The following is a 26,159-nucleotide window of genomic DNA, read 5'->3' as shown; positions in this document are numbered from 1 at the left end:
TGGAACTCGGTACATTCCAATCGGTACTGTGGGTGTACCTACCCCACATGGACTGCCGTGGTTCAAGAAGGCAGCTCACCACCACCTTCTCAAGGGCAATTAGGGATGGGCAATAAATGGCCAGCGACGCCCACATCTCATGAATGTTAAAAAAAAAAATGAATGTGATCTGAAGCATAAAAACTTACTCTTCACAGCCTGCCTATAGTCTGAGAAGGCACAGCAAGGCAGAATGTTGCAGTGTGTTTAAATCAGAGTTGTTACAACGCAGAAGGAGGCCATTCAGCCCATCGTGTCTGCACCGGCTCTGCGAATGAGCAATTCACCTAATGCCATTCCCTCGCCTTCTCCACTTAGCCCTGCCAGATAACAGTCTAATTCCCTTTTGAAAGCTTTGATTGAACCTTCCTCCACCACACTCTCAGGTAGTGCATTCAGATTCTAACCATTCGCTGCGTGAAAAAGTTTTTCCTCCTGTCACTTTTGCTTCTTTTGTCAATCACTTTAAATCTGTGCCCTCTCGTTCTCGATCCTTTGTTGAGGGGGAACAGTTTCTCCCTATCTACTTTGTCCAGGTCCCTCATGATTTTGAATACCTCTATCAAATCTCCTCTCAGCCTTCTCCAAGGAAAACAGTCCCAATTTCTCCAATCTATCTTCATAACTGAAGTTCTTCATCCCTGGAATCATTCTCATGAATCTTTTCTGTACTTTCTCCAGTACCTTCACATCTTTCCTAAAGTGCGGCGCCCAGAACTGGAAGCAGTACTCCAGCTGAGGCCGAACTAGTGTCTTATATAAATTCAACATAACTTCCTTGCACTTGTACTCTATGCCCCTGTTAATGAAACCTAGAATACCGAATGTTTTATTAAATGCTCTCTCAACCTGTCCTGTCACCTTCAATGACTTATACACACATACACCCAGGTCCCTCTGCTCTTGCACCCCCTTTAGAGTTGTACCCTTTGTTATATTGTCTCTCCATGTTCTTCCAAACTGACCCTTAGGACCAAGCTGATGGTTTATACGGCCTGTGTTCTCAGCACCTTGCTGTATGGCTGTGAAACACAGCGACTTACAGCTAAAAGAAGCTCAATAATTTGCATCTTTGCTGTCTGTGGTGCATTATGGGTATATCCTGGCAGGACTAAATCACAAATCTGCCAGTCCTCTCAAAGGCAGAGCTCCCAAGTGTGCTGGCATTAATCAAACAGAGGCGGCTTCGGTGGATTGGGCATATCCGCAGAATGGAAGGTGGAGGTTTCCCAGGGCCAGACGACCAATGGGGCGCCCTACGTTCTGCTTCAAGGATGCTTGCAAGCGTGACATGAAGACCCTAAGTATCGACTATCACACCTGGGAGTCACTAGCTGGCGAAAGAGGGAAATGGCAGCACATCCTGTACACTTGTGCACTACCACGGTGACCAGTTGCTACAGGTGCCAACATCAAAGAGAAGAACTCACGGTGTCATTTGGCAGCTTCATGTGCAGCACTTGTGGCAGAACCTGCCTGTCAAGGATTGGCCTTCACAGCCATCAGCTAAGGTGCACCGAGAAGACACCCCACCTAAATGGATTGTTTGTCCATCATCTTTTGTAGATGGAAGGTTGCCAACCTGTGATTCCTTCAAGTCAGTGCTGTAAGAGCTATGATAGTCTGAGTAGTGGGAGTCTACCAGTGTTTGGTGGTGGTAAACTTTGAACAAACATCTCAACACTTGGAGGGTTATTTTGATGAAAGGGTGAAAATAGGCACTAAATGGGTGCGGTGCTACTGAGACATGATTGTTTGAAAGTTTAGTTTTAGCACCTAGCTGATAATTACCATAATTTGTGCTTGCCTGGAGCTGCTAAACCAGAAACCTGCAGGTTTAGCACCGAAGTTTTCACGCAATTTTCATGGAGTACGCTGGCTGACACACAGCAGCAGGTTTCTGGATGATTCAGGGACCGAGCGAGAGGGCGCACAGGTTCTTGGACGTGGCACTGGAAGTCCTGGTGGAGGAGGACCAGAGGAGGAGGGGTGCCCTGTGCCTGCAGGGGGAAAGAAGTCCATCTTACTCTTTTTACCGTCCCTCCTTCAGCGGTTGGTACTGCTGCTCCCATCCTCCAGTAAACCAAGGGCGACTCTTAGTAAGATGCAAGATAAAAGCAAAATACTGCGGATGCTGGAAATCTGAAACAAAAACAAGAAATGCTGGAATCACTCAGCAGGTCTGGCAGCATCTGTGGAAAGAGAAGCAGAGTTAACGTTTCGGGTCAGTGACCCTTCTTCGGAACTGACAAATATTAGAAAAGTCACAGATTATAAGCAAGTGAGGTGGGGGTGGGGCAAGAGATAACAAAGGAGAAGGTGCAGATTGGACCAGGCCACATAGCTGACCAAAAGGTCACGGAGCAAAGGCAAACAATATGTTAATGGTGTGTTGAAAGACAAAGCATTAGTACAGATTAGGTGTGAATACACTGAATATTGAACAGCAAGTGCAAACCTGAAAAAAAACCTGAAAAAAACAGTGGGTAAGCAAACTGAACAAACTAAGATGAAATGAAATAAATGCAAAAATAAATTGTAAAAAATGTAAAAAAGAATGTAAAAAAAAAAGGAAGAAAAAATAACTAAAAATGAAAGTAAAATGGGGGGCTGTCATGCTCTGAAATTATTGAACTCAATATTCAGTCCGGCAGGCTGTAGTGTGCCTAATCGGTAGATGAGATGCTGTTCCTCGAGCTTGCGTTGATGTTCACTGGAACACTGCAGCAATCCCAGGACAGAGATGTGAGCATGAGAGCAGGGGGGAGTGTTGAAATGGCAAGCAACCGGAAGCTCAGGGTCCTGCTTGCGGACTGAGCGGAGATGTTCCGCAAAGCGGTCACCCAGTCTGCGCTTGGTCTCCCCAATGTAGAGGAGACCACACTGTGAGCAGCGAATACAGTATACTACATTGAAAGAAGTACAAGTAAATCGCTGCTTCACCTGAAAGGAGTGTTTGGGGCCTGGGATAGTGAGGAGAGAGGAGGTAAATGGGCAGGTATTACACCTCCTGCGCTTGCAGGGGAAGGTGCCCTGGGACGGGGACGAGGTGGTGGGGGTAATGGAGGAGTGGACCAGGGTGTCGCGGAGGGAACGATCCCTTCGGAATGCTGACAGGGGAAGGGAGGGGAAGATGCGACTGGTAGTGGCATCACGCTGGAGGTGGCGAAAATGGCGGAGGATGATCCTTTGGATATGGAGGCTGGTGGGATGAAAAGTGAGGACAAGGGGAACCCTGTCACGGTTCTGGGAGGGAGGGGAAGGGGTGAGGGTGGAGGTGCGGGGAATGGGTCGGACACGGTTGAGGGCCCTGTCAACCACAGTGGGGGGAAATCCTCGGTTGAGGAAAAAGGAGGTCATATCAGAAGCACCGTCATGGAAGGTAGCATCATCAGAGCAGATGTGTCGGAGACGGAGAAACTGGGAGAATGGAATGGAGTCCTTACAGGAGGTAGGGTGTGAAGAAGTGTAGTCGAGGTAGCTGTGGGAGTCAGTGGGCTTATAATGGATATTGGTAGACAAGCTATCCCAGAGATGGAGACAGAGAAGTCGAGGTAGGGAAGGGAAGTGTCAGAGATGGACCATGTAAAGGTGAGAGAAGGGTGGAAATTGGAAGCAAAGTTGATAAAGTTTTCTAGTTCGGGGCGGGAGCAGGAAACGGCACCGATACAGTCATCAATGTACCGGAAAAAGAGTTGGGGGAGGGGGCCTGAGTAGGACTGGAACAAAGAATGCTCGACATATCCCACAAAAAGACAGGCATAACTAGGACCCATGTGGGTACCCATAGCGACACCTTTTACTTGAAGGAAGTGCGTGGAGTTGAAGGAGAAGTTGTTCAATGTGAGAACGTTCAGCCAGGCGGAGGAGGGTGGTGGTGGATGGGGACTGGTTGGGCCTCTGTTCCAGGAAGAAGCGGAGAGCCCTCAAACCATCCTGGTGGAGGATGGAGGTGTAGAGTGATTGGACGTCCATAGTGAAGAGGAGGCGGTTGGGACCAGGAAACTGGAAATTGTCAAAATGACGTAGGGCGTCAGAAGAGTCACGGATGTCGGTGGGAAGAGACTGGACCAGCGGAGAAAAGATAGAGTCTAGATAGGAAGAAATAAGTTCAGTGGGGCAGGAGCAGGCTGACACAATGGGTCTGCCGGGACAGTCCCGTTTGTGGATTTTGTGAAGGAGGTAGAAGCGGGCTGTCCGGGGTTGTGTCAACCCCCACCGTGGTTGACAGGGCCCTCAACCGTGTCCGACCCATTCCCCGCACCTCCACCCTCACCCCTTCCCCTCCCTCCCAGAACCGTGACAGGGTTCCCCTTGTCCTCATTTTTCATCCCACCAGCCTCCATATCCAAAGGATCATCCTCCGCCATTTTTGCCACCTCCAGCGTGATGCCACTACCAGTCGCATCTTCCCCTCCCTTCCCCTGTCAGCATTCCGAAGGGATCGTTCCCTCCGCGACACCCTGGTCCACTCCTCCATTACCCCCACCATCTCGTCCCCGTCCCAGGGCACCTTCCCCTGCAATCGCAGGAGGTGTAATACCTGCCCATTTACCTCCTCTCTCCTCACTATCCCAGGCCCCAAACACTCCTTTCAGGTGAAGCAGCGATTTACTTGTACTTCTTTCAATGTAGTATACTGTATTCGCTGCTCACAGTGTGGTCTCCTCTGCATTGGGGAGACCAAGCGCAGACTGGGTGACCGCTTTGCGGAACATCTCCGCTCAGTCCGCAAGCAGGACCCTGAGCTTCCGGTTGCTTGCCATTTCAACACTCCCCCCTGCTCTCATGCTCACATCTCTGTCCTGGGATTGCTGCAGTGTTCCAGTGAACATCAACGCAAGCTCGAGGAACAGCATCTCATCTACCGATTAGGCACACTACAGCCTGCCGGACTGAACATTGAGTTCAATAATTTCAGAGCATGACAGCCCCCCATTTTACTTTCATTTTTAGTTATTTTTTCTTCCTTTTTTTTTTACATTCTTTTTTACATTTTTTACAATTTATTTTTGCATTTATTTCATTTCATCTTAGTTTGTTCAGTTTGCTTACCCACTGTTTTTTTCAGGTTTTTTTTCAGGTTTGCACTTGCTGTTCAATATTCAGTGTATTCACACCTAATCTGTACTAATGCTTTGTCTTTCAACACACCATTAACATATTGTTTGCCTTTGCTCCGTGACCTTTTGGTCAGCTATGTGGCCTGGTCCAATCTGCACCTTCTCCTTTGTTATCTCTTGCCCCACCCCCACCTCACTTGCTTATAATCTGTGACTTTTCTAATATTTGTCAGTTCCGAAGAAGGGTCACTGACCCGAAACGTTAACTCTGCTTCTCTTTCCACAGATGCTGCCAGACCTGCTGAGTGATTCCAGCATTTCTTGTTTTTGTCTTAGTAAGATGCCCCTGATCAAGCACTCCCTTTCTCCTGGTGACTCTGATAGGGTGGAGTAGACAGCATTCACTGTTTGTCGGCGAAGCCCTCAGAGAATTTCCACAATTATTAATAAAGTCTTTGTGAAGTCTTGACAAAGTCTCCCAGAAAGTCTCCTGATGTGTTTCTAAAGTTCTTTTCATACCTCCAGCATGAAGTGAACAGTAAAAGGTGATATACCTTTAAGTAGCACTCGAAATTCTCTGCAACAACTTATTTGCTCCCAATCAGCTGGTTGCTGTTCGGACATTGTGTTAGTTCAAATTCTATCCAGCAAAATGCCATGCAGCCCCTTTAATGCGTGCTGGCAGGTACCTTACGTGCCAACCAGCCCTTAACAATCCTCTGGAAGGCTATTCCTTGCACTAGCTTCAACTCATTTACCAAAGGTGGTGTCTCGCACTAAACTTTGGATAAAAGGAAGTTTCAGCTCAAGACCCCATTTTGCCCTCCCTGGAGGCTCTTTCGCACCTGGATGAGCCATCAAAAATTGCAACCCTTGACTTGGACTGAATACCCCAGCACCTTGATTTTGTCTGAAAGCCCTAATCCTTTTGCTTTGACCAAATACGCTAAACCTCTTGGCCCTACTCTCTCCCCAGCTTCGATGCTTCCTCGTAGCCTCTCTTTCTGACCATGCCTTCAGCCAAATCTCCTAAATCACCTCCTGCTGCTCTACACCTGTTGGTCCTTTGTGAAGTGCCTTGAGACGATTAATGCAAGATTCGTCCAAGATGCTATATAAAGGCAAGGTGTTGTTGAAACCTTTCAGTGGATCCTGACCCTAAAGCTTTTCTTTTTCCACCTTTGCTAATATCTAATTATTGTGTTCTTGGCTGATTGAGGATTGCTCAGTGGTCTACTCAAACAACACAAAGGTGATGTAAACTCCTGGTCCTTTTCCAAGGGTGTGGATTGGAGTCCATTGCCTGACTCCCTCCTAATGACTGACTGTGTACGTACACGACAGTCCATGGTTAGTGAATGTCCAAGCTTTGGAGTTTCTCCCTCATCCCTTGCGTATTCTTTAATGAAATAGTGACTTGTGTACTAATTAATCTGACTTCTAATTAATCAAATTTTCATTAATATGCAACCTCTAAGTAGTGCAATTCTTTCATGTTTCGCTTTCATTTTACTCTCAACTTCTCTAAAGATAAAATTTGCTGACTTTGAATTACAGGGGGTTGTTTAATTGGCTCCATTTCCCTAAGTAAATTGTCTGATTAACATAATTCACATATTTTATTATCCTTAATGGCATAACAATTCTACTCTGATTCAGTGATGGTGCCATGTGTTTTTATTTGAGTTCTAGGGGAAATGTCTGCATCTTAATTGACCTCGTTTGCTGGATGTAAATCTAATGAATTAGCATACCTTTACATAAAGGTTTTATGTGGCAAAAAAAATGCCAAAGGCATATCTGTTGGAAATTTAAAATGGTTTCACAGAAAGTCGAATTTTACTTCCCCTTTTTGCAAGATTGCAGGATAGGAATGGATGACAAAGGCCATTCAAGCCAACCTAGCCCAGCCATCCTTACTCACTTAACCTCACTCACTCATCTGAACTCGTTCACCTAACTCACTCACTCACTGCTAACTCTCACATTCATTCTAGCTCACTTATGCTTATCTGGAATGACCCTATATTGACCCCCATCATGGCATCCAGCTATTTCTTAAATAACTCCAGGATTTTAACCTGCACACCTGACTCTGAAGTCCATTCCATGCGTTGATCACTCTGTGAAGGACAACCTCCTGACATCAATCCGAAATCGTCCTCTTGGCATTTGTCACTTGTGGCTCCCCCCGTTACAGTTTTCTGTGCATCAATGTTCCAGATTTACCTGTTCTACACTGTTGTCTGTCTTTTATATCTCAACAAGATCTCCTATTCCTTTGCCTCCTTCGGACTGTGAAGATTCCTGGTGGGTTTCTTTGCTCTTCCCAACATTTTTGAACAGAAATGCTTGATGTGGTGTACATGTGTTTCCAAAAGGCATTTGATAAAAGTGCCACATAACAGGCTTGTTGGCAAAGTTGAAGCCCATGGCATAAAAGGGACACTGGCAGCACAGATACAAAGTTGGCTGAATGACAGGAAACCGAGAGGAGTAGTGAATGGTTGTTTTTCAGACAGGAGGAAGCCATACAGTGGGGTTCTCCAGGTGTTGTTATTAAGATCACTGCTTTTCTTGATTTATATTAATGACCTAGGCTTGGGTGTAAAGGGCACAATTTCAAAATTGGTACTTGGAAGTACTATGAACTGTGAGAAGGATAGTGATAAACCTCAAGAGGACATAGGCAGGCTGGTTGATGGGCAGACAAATGGCAGATGAAATTTAATGCAGAGACATATGAAGTGATATGTTTTGGTAGGAAGATTGGGGAGAGGTAATATAAAATAAAGGGTACAATTCTAAAGGGGGTGCAGCAGCAGAGGGACCTGGGTGTATATGTGCATAAATTGTTGAAGGTGGCAGGGTAGGTTAAAAAAGTTGTTTTTAAAAAAGGCATACGGGATCCTCGTCTTTTAAATAGAGGCATAGACAACAAAATCAAGGAAGTCATGATGAACCTTTATAAAAGACTCATTTGACTTCAGCTGGAGTATTGTATCCAGTTCGGGGAATCAGACTTTAGGAAGAATATGAAGGCTTTACAGAGGGTGCAGAAAAGATTAACAAGAATGGTCCGAGGAATGAGGAGCTTCAGTTACATGGGTAGATTAGAGAACCTTAGAAAAGAGAAGGCTGAGAGGAGATTTGATCGAGGTGTTCAATATGATGAGGAACCTAGACTAGAGAGAAACTGTTCCCATAGGCGGAAGGGTAGAGAATCAGAGGACACTGATATAAGGTGAATGGCAAAGGAACCAATGACGACATGAGGAAAGCATTTTTACACAGCGAGTGGTTAGGATGTGGAATGCACTGCCTGAGAGTGTGATGGAGGCAGATTCAATCGTGGCTTTCAAAAGAGAATTGAATAATTATCTGACGAGGAAAAAATTGCAGGGCTACGGGGAAAGGGTCAGGTAGTGAGACTAGGTGAATTGCTCTTGCAGAATGCTGGCATGGGCACGATGGGCCAAATGGCCTCCTGTGCTGTAACCGTTCTATGTTTTTAATGGGATTGAGGGAGGCGATGTCAGCCCTCCTCATCCTAAGTTAAAGGAAGCAAAAAAAAAAACTTTTCAGTGAAACAAATCGCAAAAGCATTTAGATGAAGATGGCTCTTGAGTTTATTTGAGCTCATTTAAGGTTTTGGGCAAGAGATGTGAGGATGACCTGGAACTCACTGCCTATAAGGGTGTTGGAAGCGGAGTCGATTAATGATTCCAGAAAAACATCGACTAGGCACTAGAGCAAATTAAACTTGCAGGGCTACGGGGATAGAGCAGGGGAATGGACTGACTGGGTTGTTCTACAGAGAGCTGGCATGGACTCAATGGGCCGAACAGCCTCTTTCTGTGCCACAGTGACTCTGAGAATAGGGTTGCCAATGTCCCAGGAATGTCCTGGAGTCTCCAGGAATTGTAAATTAATCTCCAGGAGACTGCTGCTAGCAACCATGAAAAAAATTCATTGGGGCATTAAAAAAATGATTATTTGCATTTTCTTTGAACACTTCAATTTATTAGTTGTAAAATAATGGAGATGGGGATAAAGGGCTGTTTGCAATGATCTTGGCCATTAGTCAGTCGGGTAACAGAGTCTGTTCCCTATCCAATTGGCTGCGGGAAGACAGTGCACGCGGAGGATGGACCAGTGGTGAGATTTGAGGCAGGAGGTCACATGATGAAACCTCCAGGAATGCAGTGAACTCGAGCTGACCACCCATTTCCAGAAAACCAGCCCTGCTGTAGTAATCAGTTTGAATGGAGCAGGTCCTTCAGCCCATTTGATTATCCACTGTGTCCTCCTGGACACAGCAGTTATGCAGCCTCTGGGGCTGAGAAGGGGGACAAAAGCTCAGGGAGAGCAGAGGGCATGGATTCCTTTGACTCTTGCTGCATTGTGTATTAACATTGAACAATCCTAGTTTCATATTGAAGCATCCAGATTCAACCCTATCTTCGCTGCTACCTCTCTGCAATAGATCATATTGAAGACACATTAATACACAGTTATTGCACTGTAATTGCAGTGTACTTTATTTGCTCGTTCAAGGCCTCTTCAAAATAGTGTCATTGATTCTTATCACTGGTGTATTTACCATATAAATAAATATAACTACTGTATTCATTACATATGTTACAGACACACAGAACATATACACTTATAGAACACGCGCATGCATATACATCCATAATACACAAATGTAGAGATACATAAGCGTACATACACACACATATATATATATATATATATATATATATATATATATATATATACACACACAAACATTCAAACACACATTGACATGCATAACTGCATGAACATGTGTACGCACAGAGACACAAACCATCATGTATACACGCTTAAACACGTGTGTGCATGCACATTTGGAACTTCTGCTGCTTTAGTGCGACACACTGAATATTTACCCATCATAATTAAGTACTCCTATCAAAATTCTTTCAAACCTAATCAGCCATTTGCCCACAGGCACTGCTTGCCTTATTAAATAAGCAGCAGATTACAACAGTAAATGCAGACAAATAATCTTTGGCAGGAGCGACCATTTGTACAGAGGGAAAAAAAAAAGAAGGCTTTTATTTTTCAAAGATCAGACTGTAATCAAAGCCGAGCATGCAAACTTTGGAAAGGAGATTGTATCAGTGAGGACGAGGTGCACTGCTAGTTCACAGTGTAACAATCCCCATGGACCAGGGACAGATGTAACTGCCGATCCAGTTGCACAATGTTGGCGGAAGATTAGCAGATCAGTGCTTAATGAGGCTGTCTCATTCATCAACTGAATGTGTTCAGTTCCTCAAGCGCTGCCTGGGAATTCAGACCAGAGCCACAAGCAATAGCTGAATAGGAGAGCAGATCGGATTTGCATCATTCACTGGAGCCTTCCGTACATATCCGGCACTGAATGATGCAAGCTAGCTTTTAAAGTTGGATTTCCTGCTAATCCAGTGAATGGTCTTAGTGGCTTATTGACCACAAAAAACCGTCTCAGACCTGATGACGAATGATCAATAGTTTTGTCGGCAACTTTGCTGTTGTTGAATTTTTACACTGATTTTTGTCCTACCTTTTCTGCCTCTAACCACACCCATAGTGTTCTTAGCCACCCAGTGTCTTGGTGTGCCAAGTTCTTATACTCTATGACGACACATTTGGCACATCTCAACCTCCCCAGATGGGTCAGTTTGGCAATGCAGGGCAATATGGTACGATTGTTGGATAAATCCTGTGTCTGTCCCATTAACTTTTCCAGTAAGCCAGATAAGTGTAACAGTTAGCCTCAGAAGCCATAATCTAGGGTCTGGAATAGAAACTGAGGCCATAATCTCCTCAAGCCCTACAACCCTCTGAAATCTCTGCCCTCATCCAACCCTGGCCTCTTGCGCATCCCCTGTTTAATCACGCCACCATTGGTGACCCAGCCTTCAACTGGCTAGGCCCTAAGCTCTGGAATTCCCTCCCTAACACTCCCCACCTCTCTCTCTCTCCCTTTAAGACACTTCTTAAAACCTGCCTCTTTGACCAAACTTTTGGTTATCTGTCCTAATATCTCCTCGGTGGTTCGGTGTCAAATGTTGTTTACTAATGCTCCTGTGAAGCGCCTTAGGACATTTTGCTACCTTAAAGCCGAGTTGTCATTGTTATTGGATAAGCTCCCTGGATTATCAGAGCGGCTCGGCAATATATGTACGAGTTCCTATTAATTCATTTGCAGTATGCATCACAGGGAGTATGGACTTGCTGGTGACGTTTAACGTGAATCAGTTGGTAGGATGACCAGAATGATTGAGCGGATGAAGATATTGGATTATGAGGAGTAAATTGGGCGTGTTCTCACTGGAAAAGAGGTCAAGACGTGATATGATTGCTGTTTTTTTAAGATTCTAAAATGACTAAAAAAATGTAGATCATGACCGTTCACCTTGTCCAGAACTGCATAACCAGAGGACATGGACTGTGCTCGAAGAGGAAAACATTCAAAACTAATCTGTGGAAATATTATTTCAATCAGTGAATAAATCTATGGAGCAAGTTCCTTAGGGAGAAAGTGGAACCAGATAGTGTTGATTAATTTAAATGCAAATTAGATCAATTTCTTTCAGAAAATAATCTTTTGGGATACAGTACATGAGTAAGTTGAGACGTGACGTGTGATGAGTGTAGCATTGCTTGGGAGAAACAGGTATCTTTGGATCAATGGTTCCCAAAGCTGAACACCACTGGAATTTTTCCTCACCTCATGTCTGGGTCTTTTGTAGACCAATTGATAGAGATTGATTGCAAGGTTTAGTTAACAACTCCCATTATTATTAGATCATGCAACCTCCAGGATGATCAAAGACAAATGAAATGGAACTTGTTCTTTCATTTGCCCAGAAATTCCTATGTATTATTAGTGTTTTTGTGACTGGCAGGCTGTTTCCAATGGGGTTCCACAGGGCTCAGTACTAGACACCTTGCTTTTTGTGGCATTTATCAATGATTTGAACTTGAATATAGGGGTATGATTAAGAAGTTTTCAGATGATACAAAAGTTGGCCATGAGATTGGGAAAAGCTGTAGACTGCAGTTAGATATCAACGGACTTGCTGGTGACGTATAATGTGAATCAGTTAGTGGTATGACCAGAACGACTGAGCGGAAGAAGGTATTGGATTCTGAGGACTAAATTTGGGTGTGTTCTCACTGGAAAAGAGGAGGTCAAGATGTGATATCATTGCTGTTTTTTGCCTGACTGGAGCCCAGTGAGCCTGCCCTTGTTACCTGAACCCCAGGCCTCCATCATTGGCTGGGTCCGGGTCTGGGCTGGGTGCAGTCCCAGCAGTGGCCACCATTTTGATTGGCCAGCAGCTCTTGGAGGCGGGACATCCTGCCTCAGTGGGACAGAAGCCACAACCTCAGGCAACTAATTGCCTGACGACCGTAAAATCCGGTCGTGGCTTCCAGGGCCAGCGGAGGCGGGGTTGCCCCCGACTTTCTAACCGATGGGCGACACCACCGCCTCTGTTTTAAATCCCGGCCCTTGTGCTTTCATACCTCTGAACCCCTACTGTCTCAGGGTGATGAGTTGGAGCCCCTAATAGTCTAGGTGTGGTATGTATCAGAGCCCCTTTTGCTGGTATGTATCTGAAACCCTTAATATCTAGTGTTAGGAAAATGTGCGAATGATGATTTTTTAATCCACCGGTTGGAAACCTGAATTAAATTTTTTTTAAAAAGAAAAAGAAACAGATTAAAGGTGACTTTGCCAGCAGCTAAGATGGCCACCGCAATTTGCATCACTATACCCTACATTCCAATGCATCAAAGTGGAAACGAGTTGTCTGCCCAGTCCTCTCAAGAGCAATGACCTGGGGAATTTGAATGAACTACCTATCCTGCTCTCATTAGCAAGACATTAAGTCAATCACTTGGGACATTAAACTGGTGGAGATGAATCACTCAAACCTAATCACTTGAACAATAGGACCCTGGTTGCGAGGAGGGAATTCCTAGACATGAACTGATTAAGTTGCAAGAGGGAATACACACTGATAGCCATCATGTTGAATCACTGGGTGACGGTCATGTGACAGGCCCACCATGTGTGTGTTTAAACTGGAGTTTTCTCTGTAGTAACTGAGACAAGCAGCGAGACACTGACAAGAGAAGCCCTCACAACATTTAAGAAGTATTTAGATGAGCACTTGAAACACCATAGCATACAAGGTTACGGGCCAAGTGCTGGAAAATGGGATTAGAATAGTTAAGTGCTTGATGGCTGGCACAGACACGATGGGCCGAAGGGCCTGTTTCTGTGCTGTATGACTCTATGACCTAAATAGGGTCTCTCTCTCTCTCTCTCTTTCTCAATAAAAAACAGGCGCCCTTCGACCTCTCCTCACCTGATCTTAACATTTGGATAGTATATAACAGAAGCTATGGTTGTTCGTGAGACCTTTGTGATATTGGAGCTCTCTGTATTGACTCTTTCTCAATTGTGGTGCCATGTGTAATGTATCAGACTGAGGCCTTTCTTCTCTATAATCAGCATCATTCACAACACCAGCAAGGTTACTTCCCAGAGCACTTGTGGCTGTTACATAAATTGGAACAGGGAAAACAATTCGGTTTTACTGACATGAAAGCGGAGCGGCGAGTGACAGCACAAAAGAAAATGTGAGCACTTTTCACAGCCTCGCCTCTGCTTTCCATGCTCACCACAGCTTTTTCTCGACTACACATGTTCCTCATCCAAGCTCTGTCACTGGGCTTGTAATCAAAACTGCCTTCTACTCAGCTCCATTACATAGACTTTTTATCTCCCTCATCCTTACTGGTACATTTTAATGTTTTTTAAAATTCAATAAATTTTTAAATTTTTTTAAACTCAGGTTTTTTTTGGGGGTCCTAATTATTGACCACTCCCGTAGAACAGCCCTCACTCTCTGTGCTTTCTTCTACTTGCCTGTTTTTGTTAGGCCCATTCCTCATAGAACCAGGGTTGATCCTGTGGCTTTATTTTGGTGGTGGAATGAGGGATATACTGGGCTATGAGGATACAGATTGTGGTAAAATACAATTCTGCTGCTGCTAATGACCCACAGTGCCTCAAAGATATCCAGTTTTGAGCTGGTCATGTGAGGTCATTGAACTTTTTGTGGTAGTGCATCAAGGTCCTCAGTGCTAGACTCTTGCCATTAACTGGAATGGCTATCTGGTCCCACTGCCTTCGCATGTTTATCTGTAAGGCTTCTATTCCCTGTGGATAAATCACGTCTCTTCTGCTTTACACCTCCTCCTCCAAGGCAGCCATTGCAGCATCAGAGAAACTTGGAACACGTGCTGTCCTCCACTGCGCCATAATTCACTCTTCTCAGACTCTCTTGCGCAAACCGTTCCAGCACTTCCTTCAGCCAGAATACAACTCCCCTTTAAGGAGTGCAGGCTCGTGTTACGTGCTGCTAGTCTTGGGCCTCTTGCTGAGGCGTGCAGCCGCTCAACAGCATGTTTTAGCTCTGGCTGCATTCAGCAATCATACAGATTAGCAAGCAGCCTGAGGTCTGCATGTTGCCTTCATCGGAAGCTATGGGTATGGGTTAATCATTCCCATTCCTGTTTTCCGGGGATGTCCAATTTAGCCCACATTATCTCCTTGAATAAGTGAAAAATAACAAATAATTGCAGGTAACTATGCAATCTTTGTGGCATTTCTATGCTTTTTTCACCCTTGGTGGAAACAGGTCAAACCATCTCTCTCTGAATGCATCATGTAATTAATTAAATCATTCTGTGATTAAACTAGCCAGGCTGAGAAAAACTTCCCAGAAAATGACCACGACAGTTACATTTGAATTACTGTCAAATTAACTAAAAGGCTGACAATAAATACATATCCAGAACAATTCCCACAAAATCTTTGTATTTCAATAGATACATTCCAAGGAGAAAGAAAAATTCCAAGGGGAGGACCCACTGTCCATGGTTAACTAAGAAAGTTAAAGATAGTATCAAAATTTAAGAAAAGGCATATAATTGCACAAAGATGGGAAGCAGGTCAGAAGACTGGACAGAATGTAGAAAAACAGCAAAGAATGACTAAAAGATTAATAAGGAGGGAAAAATTAGAGAACGAGAGAAAGCTGGCTGGAAATATAAAAATAGTTAGGAGTTTCTACAGATATTTAAAAAAGAAAAGAGTTAACAAAGTGAGCGTTGGTACTATAGAAAGTGAGTCTGGGGAATTAATAATGGAAATTAAGGAGATGGCAGATGAATTGAACACGTATTATACGTCGGTCTTCACTTAGAGGATACAAGTAACATCCCAGAAATAGCTGTAAATCAGGAAATGGAAGGGAGGGAGGAACTCAAGAATATTACAATCACCAGGGAAGTGGTACTGAGCAAATTGTTGGAGCTGTGGGCTGACAAGTACCCGGGTCCTGATGGACTTCATTCTAGGGTGTTAAAAGAAGTGGCTAGTGAGATAGTTAATGCGTTGGTTTTAATTTTCCCAAATTCCCTAGATTCAGGGAAGGTTCCATTAGATTGGAAAATAGTGAATGTAACGCTTTTATTCAAAAAGGGAAGGAGACAGAAAGCAGGAAACTACAGGCCAGTTAGCTTAACATCTGTCTGAGGGAAAATGTTAGAAGGTATTATGAAAGATATTATAGCAATGCGCTTCGAAAAATTCAAGGTAATCAGGCAGAGTCAACATGGTTTTGTGAAAGGGAAATCATGTTTAACCAATTTATTGGAGTTCTTTGAAGAAGTTACATGTGCTATGGATAAAGGGGAACCAGTGGATGTACTGTACTTAGATTTCCAGAAGGCATTTGATAAGATGCCACATCAAAGTGTTACAACCAGGTGAGGAAGGGGTCTCAGGCTCCCCTTTCACTTCTTCTCTGGTTTGACCGCAACAGGGTTATTCTTTTTAACACAGTGATTTAGTTTACCACCTCAGTGAACACTTGCTCCTGTTCCTCGTATATAATTGCAAATAAACCAATCAGACAGGTTATCTCGAGTTTAACCAATAAAGATGTAAGTTTATTATCCTTATCACTCTAAACCGGTTAAAATTACTAAAATACGTGATGCATCCACGCTCACATTCACACACAAATAGATTACAGAGGGAAAATAAACAGAGTTGGGAGGTTGGAGCAGAGTCCTTAATGAAAATGGAATTTAAATACTGGGTCTCAGTGCATTTAGTTAAAGCCTTGAAGTCCTCGCTGGGCCACGTGCACAATTCAGGCTTGCTTTTCTGGTTCTGGAAGGCCGAAGAGTGGCAAAATCCATCCTCCTTGTTGCTGACTGTGAGGATCTGTAGATTTGAGGTGTAACTGCAGCCGAGGCTTCCCTGGGACTTTGTTGGAGAGGGAGAGAGAGATTGCTTCCCTGGAGTTCAGATACTGTCTGCATTCTGAGGCACAATTCACAAACTCTTGTCATGTCATGTGACCAACTCTTTGTGTGACACAGCACCTTCTGGAAGGATCTTTGAAATTCAAGGTGGTTCAGATATACCTGGTAGAGGGGGTTTGGCTCTTTCAAAGTCAATGGTTGTCAATGGCTTCTGATGATCAACATTGACAAAACTATTCTATGGATAATTGAATCAGAGAACACCCCCTTGTTCTGGCTAGACTGGGTGATCACCTCTGTCTCCCGGCTGATTCTTTAGTTCTTTAGTCTTTTCACATGCAAATTCATGGCCATCTTGGCTGCTCTGTTCTCTTTTTTTTAAAAGTTATTTGGAACAATTTCAGTAAAAGTCTCAGGCAAAATTCCATATGACGAATTAAAAATGTTCTATTTGGTATGTGGGATTTCAGTCGCAAAAGGTTATTGTAGAAAATAAAAGCTGATGGTATAAGGGGTAACATATTGGCATGGATAGAGGTTTGGCTCGCTAACAGGAAACAGAGAGTAGGCATAAATGGGTCATTTTCTGGTTGGCAAGATGTAACGAGTTGTGTGCCACAGGGATCTGTGCTGGGGCCTCAACATTTTACAATTTATATAAATGACTTAGATGAAGGGACGGAAGGCGTGGTTGCTAAATTTGCTGATGACACAAAGATAGGTAGGAAAGTAAGTTGTGAAGAGGACATAAGGGGGCTACAAAGGGATATGGATAGGTTAAGTGAGTGGGCAAAGATCTGGCAAATGGAGTATAATGTGGGAAAGTGTGAAATTGTCCATTTTGGCAGGAAGAATAAAAAAGAAACATATTATCTAAATGATGAGAGATTGCAGAGCTCTGAGATGCAGAGAGATCTGGGTGTGCTAGTGTATGAATCGCAAAATGTTAGTATGCAGGTGCAGCACGTAATTAGGAAAGCTAATAGAATGTTATTGTTTATCGCGAGGGGAATTGAATACAAAAGTCAGGAGATTATGCTTTAGTTGTACAGGTCGTTGGTGAGACCACATCTGGAGTACTCTGTACAGTACTGGTCTCCTTATTTAAGGAAGGAATTAAATGCATTGGAGGCAGTTCAGAGAAGGTTTACTGGACTAATACCTGGAATGGGTGGGTTCACAGAATTGTTAAAGTGCAGAAGGAGGCCATTCGGCCCGTGGTGTCTGCACTGGCTCTCCAAAAGAGCAATTCACTCAGTTCCATTCCCCCACCTTCTCCCCGTAACTCTGCACATTCTTCCTTTTCCTATAACAGTGGAGGCCATTCAGCCCCTCCAATGTTTCTCCAATAAATTAGTTCATGGAAGTTCTTATCTTAACTTTATTTACCCACTTGATTCAATAACCCTTTATATACTTAGCTAACAAAAATCTATCAATCTGCTATAAAATTTTCAATTTTGGGAGTTTTCTTTAGGGAGGAAGGGGTGGTGGAAGAGAAAGTTCCAGATTTGTGGGAAGAGGTGTTACCAGACATCACCTCTGAATGACCTAGCTCTAACTTTAAGGTCATGCCCCTTTGTTTTGGATTGTCCACCAGAGGAAATGGTTTCCCTCTATCTACCCATGAGGAAAGGTTAGACAGGCTAGGCTTGTAGCCACTGGAGTTTAGAAGAGTAAGAGGCGACTTGATTGAAATGTATAAGATCCTAAGGGGTCTTGACAGGGTGGATGTGGAAAGGATGTTTCCTCTTGTGGGAGAATCTAGAACTAGGAGTCACTGTTTAAAAATAAGGGGTCACGCATTTAAGACAGAGATGAGGAGAAATGTTTTTCTCTCAGAGGGTCATGAGTCTTTGGAATTCTCTTCCTCAAAAGACGGTGGAAGAAGAGTCTTTAAATATTTTTAAGGCAGAGGTAGATAGATTCTTGATAAGCAAGGGGGTGAAAGGTTGTTAGGGGTAGGCAGGAATGTGGAATTGAGATTACAATCAGATCAGCTGTGATCTTGTTGAATGGCGGAGCAGGTTTGAGGGACCGTGTGGCCTACTCCTGCTCCCAATTCGTATGTTCGTATGTATGTATGAATTGAATGGCTCCCCCCGCTCCACCTCATCCTTAGCCATTCCCAGATTATAAAGCTGTCCAAGATAGAAACTGTAACATTTGCACCAAAATAAAATGGGGATATTCTTCTGCAAGTGAAACTTTTTTAAACCCTTTTTATAATGTTGAAAACATTAAAGGAACCAATATAATCAACCTTAGACCAATGTGTTTCATTTTTTCATTTAATATGATATATTTAATATGGGGCATTCAGAAGAAACTTCTTTACCTTGAGAGTATTTAGAATGTGGAACTCACTGCATTCATGAGGGAGAAAGGAATAGAAGGACACGTTGATAGGGTTAGATAAAGAGGGGTGCGGCGAAGCTCATGTGGAGCATAAAGACTGGCAGCGATTAGCTGGGCTGAATAGTTTGTGCTGCAAATACTATGTAATTCTGCAATCTACAAGTTTTAAAACGAAATCTAAGCTAATCATATTGACCAACCTTTTATTAACCTCTCCTCATATGTCCTTATGCAGCTCTGTGTCAAATTTTGATAAAGCTGCTGTGAAGTGCCCTGAGTTGTCCTACTACGTTGTTGTTATTGTTTCATCTGGCCATGATTTATCGATTTATCTGGCCGCCTTTTGACCTCTGTTCAATATTTCTGATGTCTGCACACGGGCCTTGTCCCTTCATGTCTGTCTCTCAACAATAAAGACAAATTCAATCCATTTGTAAATTTATTCAGAGCTCGGAAGATAGCCAAATGGCTTTTTAAGCACGGCCTGCCTTGTATTCAATGCATTATATTGTCCAGTGAAGTAGTAACAGTAATTTTCAGTGAGCTGAACATATTCTCAGAGCAGATTTACCAGTGCAGAAACTTTTGGATTTAATGAGAAAATGATGGCTTTAATTCTCAACCATGACTGACACGGATTGATGGCTGAATCACAGGCTCTGATTGGCTCATTTTAATCAATGTAGACAAACAAGGTGCATTGAGAATTTCAGATACTATCCAGTGTAGTTCGTCTTTGCCTGAATTGTCTTGCAGTCAGTGTTGCTATTGTATATTGCATCGGTGCAAAGCAGTTCTGCTTCTGCATTGACACAAGATGCCTGGTGTAATAATAACATGACTTCAAATTCTGGCAAAAGGCGTGAGGCATCCTGTGGAGGATGATCTCATCCAGCTTTGGCTTCGCACATGCTGCGTTACAACCGTAAGCAAGAGGAACACAAGCTTTAGTCAGAAGCTTCTGTTAAAATTAGCATGAACTGAGCCTCACGTTCTCTGGCCAGAGAGGGGATGCGATGTCAGAGTATGACTTTGGTCCATTGGCCGCGCATCCTCACCTCTGAGCAAGCATCAAAGAGATGTCATGGTCCCACTTAAATTGGGAGCAGTGGCGACTTACTAATTTCAAAATGGAGTTAGTGGTGCACTTTAAATTGCATGTGAGGTCATCGTTAGCCTTTTCTGAAACCAAATATAATAACACATTTTTATCATTCTTTCCATTCTCAGTTTTCAAACTTTAAAACATTTTTTGTTTAATTAATGAAGTGCTGGTGACATTTGGGGAACCAACTAGATGGATTCACTGATCACAGAGATGTCAGGGAAGCTGAATTACTATCAGTGGATGGCCATTAATCTTTGCTTCAAGTGCCTGTCTCGTCCTGCTTTTGCTTTGCATTATGGGGCCTTTTGGTTCTGTTGGCAACCCATTAGAAAGGAGACCCCTGTTCCGCACTACCTGCATCAGCAGTTCTCGAGACCCATGGAATTCCAAGTCCTAGACACCATCAGGGTCTTATATGGATAGTGACACACACACATAAATAGTTACAGAGTGGGGAAGGATGGACTGGTTGAATTAGAGTCCAGAGAAATAAAAGCAGTATACAGTCTGTGGAGGCTGGTGACTGAGCTGGCTTCAGGCTGAATTTGGGTGTTCTTTGGCTTCCGATTTGAAGGTGTGGACAGCTGATTCAGTGGTTCTCCGGGAGGCAGCAATGCGGCTGATTTCCGTCACGGGCGTCTCTGTTCTTTCTGGAACCTTCTCAAAACTCACTAGCTCCAGCCTCCTACTTAAGTAATTAAGCACAATGAACATCGATCGGTGAACAGACTATCGCAATCAAACACAGATCAATTAAACCACTGAACACTACAGACTGCAGCAGGGATATGCCTTGGTGGTCACAGTGAGCAGGCAGAGTTTGAAGCTTGCAAGGCTTGAGTGGTTCATCTCCACCAGTTTAATATTCAGGTTTTCAGCTGTTGGATTAAAAAATTATCATTCGATGTAGCACGTTTCCATGACAATGTTAATGAACTATACTTTGGTGTACAGAGTACAATTTCAAAATTTGGGGATGACACGAAACCTGGAAAGTGTTATGAACTGTGAGGAGGACAATGATAGACTTCAAGAGGCCATAGACAGGCTGGTGGAATGGGTGAACACATGGCAGATGAAATTTAATGCAGAGAGGTGTGAAGTGATACATTTTGGTAGGAAGAATGAGGAAAGGCAATATAAACTAAAGAGTACAGTTGTAAAGGGGAACAGAGAGACCTGGGGGGTATATGTGCACCAATCATTAAACGTGGCAGGGCAGATTCAGAAAGTGGTCAAAAAGACGTGCAGAATCCTGGGCTTTATAAGTTTTTAAAAATTATTCTTTCCTGAGATGTGGGCATCGCTGGCTAGGCCAACATTTATTGCCCGTCCCTAATTGCCCTTGAGAAGTAAAGGCATTGAGTACAAAAGCAAGGAAGTTGTGAATTACCTTTATTAAACACTGGTTCAGTCTCAACAGGGGTATTGGGTCCAATTCTAAACACTGCACTTTAGGAAGGATGTGAAGCCTTTAGAGAGGATACAATTAAACATTTATGAGAATAGTTGCAGGGATGAGGGACTTCAGTTACGTGGATAGATTGGAGAAGCTGGAGTTGTTCTCCTTAGAGCGGAGATGGTTGAGGGGAGATTTAATACGTGTTCAAAGTCATGAGAGGTCTAGACAGAGTAGATAGGGAGAAACTATTCCCATTGGTGGACGGGTCGAGACCACAGGACACCGATTTAAGGTGATTCGCAAAAGAAGAAATGCAGCTGCTGAAATTAGAACAGAAAGTGCTGGAAACACTCAGCAGGTCTGGCAGCATCTGTGTAGAGAGAAACAGAGTTAATGTTTCAGGTCTGTGACCCTTCATCAGAAGTGGCAAAAGTTAGAAATGTAACAGTCTTTGAGCAAGTGAAAGGGGGGAAGGGAAAAGAAGAACAAGAGGGAATGTCTGTGATAGGACAGAGGGCGGAGAAATGAAATGACAGATGGAACAGAATGCAAATAGAGTGCTAAATAGTTGTTGCGAAAGACAAAGCATAAGTCCAGAGAGAGTGCTAATGGCAGAATAATGAACAGCTCTGTACGAAAGCAAAGACATGAAAAATAAGTTTAAGACTTGATGGTTAAAAAATAAATAATAATAAAAAATAAATAAAACTAATAGATAAAAAAAGTAATGGAGCTCAGGGTCTGAAATTATTGAAAACAGTGGCGCAGTGGTTAGCACTGCAGCCTCACAGCTCCAGTGACCCGGGTTCAGTTCTGGGTACTGCCTGTGCGCAGTTTGCAAGTTCTCCCTGTGACCGCGTGGGTTTTCGCCAGGTGCTCGGGTTTCCTCCCACAGCCAAAGACTTGCAGGTTGATAGGTAAATTGGCCATTGTAAATTGCCCCTAGTGTAGGTAGGTGGTAGGGAATATGGGATTACTGTAGGGTTAGTATAAATGGGTGGTTGTTGGTCGGCACAGACTCGGTGGGCCGAAGGGCCTGTTTCAGTGCTGCATCTCTAAATAAATAACTCAATATTGAGTCCAGAAGGCTGTAGAGTGCCTAATTGGAAGATGAGGTGCTGTTCCTCGAGCTTGCATTGATGTTCACTGGAACACCATAGCAGGCCGAGAACAGAAATGTGGGCATGAGAACAAGGTGGTGAATTAAAATGGCAAGCAACCGGAAGCTCGGGATCATGCTTGCGGACTGAGCAGAGGTGTTCTGAAAAGCAGTGATCCAGTCTGCATTTGTTCTCCCCAGTGTACAGGACACCGCATTGAGAGTGACGAATACCGTATACTAAATTGAAAAAAACACAAGTAAATTGCTGCTTCATCTGGAAGGAGTGTTTGGGACCTTGGATGGTGAGGAGAGAGGAGGTAAAAGCCGCAGGTATTGCACCTGCTGCGATTGCATGGGAAAGGGATGAGGTGCCGGGGTGTTGGAGGAGCGGACCAGGGTGTTGCGGAGGGAACGGTTCCCTTGCAGTGCTGAGAGGGGAGGGGTAGATGTGTTGGTGGTGGCATCAAGCTGGAGGAAATGGCGGAGGATGGTGGGATGGGGTGGAAAGTGAGGATAAGGGGAACCATGTTGCAGTTCCAGGAGGGAGGGGAAGGGGAGAGGGCAGAAGTGCAGGAAATGAATTGGGTACAGTTGAGGGCCCTGTCAACCACAGTGGGGGGGAATCCTCGTTTGAGGAAAAAGGAAGACATAGCAGCAGCGCTGTTGTGGAAGGTTGTATCATCAGAACAGATGCGTCGGAGACAGAGAAACTGGGAGAATGGGATGGAAACACCCGATACTTCGTCCCCTTCCCATGGCACCTTAGACTCTGGAATGCAGTGGCTGAGAGTGTGTTGGAGGCAGACACAATCGTGACTTTCAAAAGGGAATTGGATAAGCACCTGAAGAGTGAGAGAATTTGCAGGGCTACGTGGAAAATGCATGGAAGTGGGACTAGGTGAGTTGCTCTTGCAGAGAGCTGACATGGACTTGATGGGCGGAATGGCCTCCTTCTATGCTATACCCATTCTATGATTCTGTGAGCCAGTTGTGTACCTTCCTCCCATATTATCAGCATAATTCTGGTAGATTGTGGTTTTCAAACTTTATCGGTGTGGTCCCTTCCCCTTGCAAATATTAATACAGTTCCTGGGACCCCCGCACATTTTGACACATTCCTGAGGAACCCCGGCAAACACTTACACACTTGAAATGCTTCCTGCAAATATTGACGCACCCTAAGGTCCCACAACAAAAGTTCCCTCACGCTCAGGGACCCCCACCCCGTGCAAACATTGACACACTCCCATGGACTGCCTGCAAATCCTGGCATGGTGCTGAGGGCCCTCTGCAAATATTTGGACCCTTGGATATCTCCTGTCTTAACATTCAAAAGACACTGCCAGTTGGCCAAAGAAAAATAAATGTATTAATGCAGAATTAAAATGGTTCATATACATGTCATTCCTTTAAGAAGCAGCAGCAGCAGTCATTTCCCACGTCCTGTATCGCCTCCTGCTTCCCCCCACCCCCCTCCCCAAATAATGCCGAGTTCCCACCCGTTGGCGACAACATCACTGGGAGCCTATCTGAAATATTTAAAACCCTCACAAATTTGCTGGTGTTAGGGCCGAGCCAGCCAGGTGGGCTAAAGACCCACATTATTAACCTTCTACCAGCAGTTGCACCAGCCCGTGACATCTATCAATGAGTGCTAGTGGACTGCTTGACTTGAGAGCACAGTCCTGAGCTCAATTAATGCACACTGGTATGTCCTTTCCAGCATCAGAAGCCACTGGATAGAAATCCAGCATGGGAATCCTGGCTGTTATTCCCCACTCCCTACCAACCTCCTTGGCCTTGGGAATTCTGCAGCAAGTAACTCACCTTCTGATTCCCCAAAGCCTGTCCACCATCTGCAAGGTACAAGTCAGGTGTGTGATGGAATACTCTCCACTTGCCTGGATGAGTGCAGCTCTAACAACACTCCAGGACAAAGTAGCCCGCTTGCTCAGCACCCATCCACCACCTTAAATGTTCACTCCCTTCACCACTGGCGTACAGTGACAGCAGTGTGTACCATCCAGAAGATGCACTGCAGCAACTCACCAAGCCTCCTTTGACAGTACCTTCCAAACCCTGCAACCTGTACCACCTAGAAGGACAAGGGCAGCATACGAATGGGAGCACCACCACCTAGAAGTTCCCCTGCAAGTCTCACACCATCCTGGCTTGGAAATATACAGCCATTCTTTCACTGTCACTGGGTCAAAATCCTAACTGCACTGTTGGTGTACCTATACCACACAGACTGTTGCTGGTCAAGAAGCTGGTTCACCATCACCTTCTCAAGGACAGTTAGGGATTGGCAATAAATGCTGTCTTTCTCAGTGATGCTCACATGCAGTGAATGAATAACAAAAAAGGCAAATGGTAGGCTGTCGTCAGCTATGCTGAGCTAACTCAACACCGATTGGAGATTGAACTTTCAACTTTGCTATCTGACTTAGTTATTGTTTCGCCTGCCCATTTCTGACTCATGCAGAAACCCATCACCATCCTTGAGGGATGTGGGCAGTTTCCATTTGCTTGATACCAAGAACATACCTTCTCTCTTGAGGGACAACCCACTCTTTCACTAAATTTTTAGCTTTAGAATTCAGATCTACTTGCCCTTAACTCGATGTTAATTAGCCTGGTTAAATACAAACTGGCTTAAAGTGCATTCTCCTTAAGCGCACAGACTTTCACAGCTTCTGATCCCCAATCAGTGGCTTAAGTGCTCACTTCAGCTCTTTCGGATGAGAAGCTAAACAAATGCTCTATCTGTTTCCTGTTCCGCTGACTAATGACTCCAATCCTGACTAACATTTCTCCCGTCAAGCGACACCACCAAAAGGGAAATCATCTGATCATCATTTAGCTGATTGTTTATCTCACTGCTATTTGTGTGATATCTTGCTGTGTGCAAAGTGCACACATTTGCTATGTAATCTTCATTGTAGTTCAAAGTAATATATTGTACGGAAAGTGCCTCGGACATCAGTAATGTGATAAGATGCTAAATCAATGTAGGTGTCTTTCTTCTCTCTTTCTATTTATTCTCCTTTCTTTTTCTCTGTTTCCTTCACGTCTCTCTCTCCTTTCACACCACCTCCTTTAATAGGGCCGTTATCCCAGGCAGAAATAGAGACTGAGACAAAGGCAAAATACTGCGGATGCTGAAATCTGAAATAAAAGCCTTAACAAGCTGGAAAATGCTCATCAGGTCAGCTGGCATCTCTAGAGAGAGGGAGAGAAAAAGAAGAGTTAACGTTTCAGGTTGATGAACTGGACCAGAAGAGAACAGACAAAATACTTCACAACCTTTGACTTGAAGTCAGCGCACGCTGCTGGATCAGTTTGCATGGGGCTGCTAGTACTTTCTGCGGGCCTCAAGGAACCGGATTGAGGAGCGGGAGCTGAGTCCTGGAATCTGGTGTCAACGACGGCGATATGAAAAGAGCTGAAACATTAAATTGAGACACAGTGATGAGTTCCTGCCACGCAACATTTCACACTGGAGCCTTTATTAGTGCTCGTCAGGAGGATACAGTTGCTGAAGCTAACGACGGTTAGTTATTGTACGTTTCAACATTGACAACTCAAATTTTAGACAAGAGTTGAAAATGCTCATTTAAAATTACTTCTCAAAGAATTTAGAGCATAAATGGTGCTCAGCCATGGCTCAGTTAGTAGCACTCTCACGCTGAGACAGAAGGT

At 44.1% G+C, this 26,159-nt stretch overlaps 1 protein-coding gene and 1 long non-coding RNA gene across 9 annotated transcripts in view; one reads left to right on the top strand and one right to left on the bottom strand.

Moving 5' to 3' along the window:
* The window catches only part of adck1 (aarF domain containing kinase 1), a 586,674-nt gene that overhangs the window by 232,137 nt on the left and 328,378 nt on the right, over positions 1 to 26,159 (top strand). The window lies entirely within an intron of this gene.
* The window catches only part of LOC137373598 (uncharacterized), a 42,624-nt gene continuing 35,765 nt past the window's right edge, over positions 19,301 to 26,159 (bottom strand). For 3 of the 4 annotated variants that reach the window (XR_010975655.1, XR_010975657.1, XR_010975654.1), the window contains 2 exons: positions 25,764 to 25,902; positions 19,301 to 20,638 (listed from right to left, as the gene is read on the bottom strand). This is a non-coding gene — a long non-coding RNA (uncharacterized lncRNA). Of the gene's footprint in view, positions 20,642 to 25,763; positions 25,903 to 26,159 lie in introns of all 4 variants that reach the window. The other variant, XR_010975656.1, reaches the window with a different exon arrangement.

The sequence above is a fragment of the Heterodontus francisci genome, chromosome 9, assembly GCF_036365525.1.
Source record: "Heterodontus francisci isolate sHetFra1 chromosome 9, sHetFra1.hap1, whole genome shotgun sequence".
Classification (NCBI taxonomy): domain Eukaryota; kingdom Metazoa; phylum Chordata; class Chondrichthyes; order Heterodontiformes; family Heterodontidae; genus Heterodontus; species Heterodontus francisci.
The sequence above is the reverse complement of the archived record's forward strand: the minus strand, read 5'-3'. Positions and strand labels throughout refer to the sequence as shown.